We start from the raw sequence: 563 nt of genomic DNA, 5'->3' as shown, positions 1-563 counted from the left end.
CGCGCTCAGGTACGGAAAAATGACAAATGCAAAAAGTGCTCCTATTAATGGGATACTCTGTTTATGATATTATTGTCATATAAATTTGCAATATGTTTTCGCTTCTTTATGTATTGCATATTAATACATTTTTTCACAAATAAAAGATGTAAAAACTAAAGGCATATCAAAACTAATTTAAGTAAAAATGTGCATATTTCAACCTGAGCTGTCAAAGTCATCGATTAACATTACCATGAAGGTGTCTATGCTACGCTGTGCGAGACAAATAAATTGTAATAGAATTAATAGCTGTTTATTTTGTATTTTAGAACATTTTTTAATGTTCGTAACGAAATACAAATTGCAATGGTTTTAGTAAAAGTCAATTTAAACAATAATTATAATTCAAACATATTTAATAAACCTTAATTTAATACACTTTAAAAAATTAACACTGTTAACATATTTAACGAATTTTAATAACAACAAAACAGTTTAACAGATTAAATAACAAATTAATTTTTTTTTTACAATAAATGTTCAAAGTGTCCACCATCGCATTTAATACATAATTGTGCGGG

Source organism: Odontomachus brunneus, unplaced genomic scaffold (assembly GCF_010583005.1).
Source record: "Odontomachus brunneus isolate Ranch 3 - 2012 unplaced genomic scaffold, Obru_v1 Obru_scaffold_056, whole genome shotgun sequence".
Classification (NCBI taxonomy): domain Eukaryota; kingdom Metazoa; phylum Arthropoda; class Insecta; order Hymenoptera; family Formicidae; genus Odontomachus; species Odontomachus brunneus.
The sequence above is the reverse complement of the archived record's forward strand: the minus strand, read 5'-3'. Positions refer to the sequence as shown.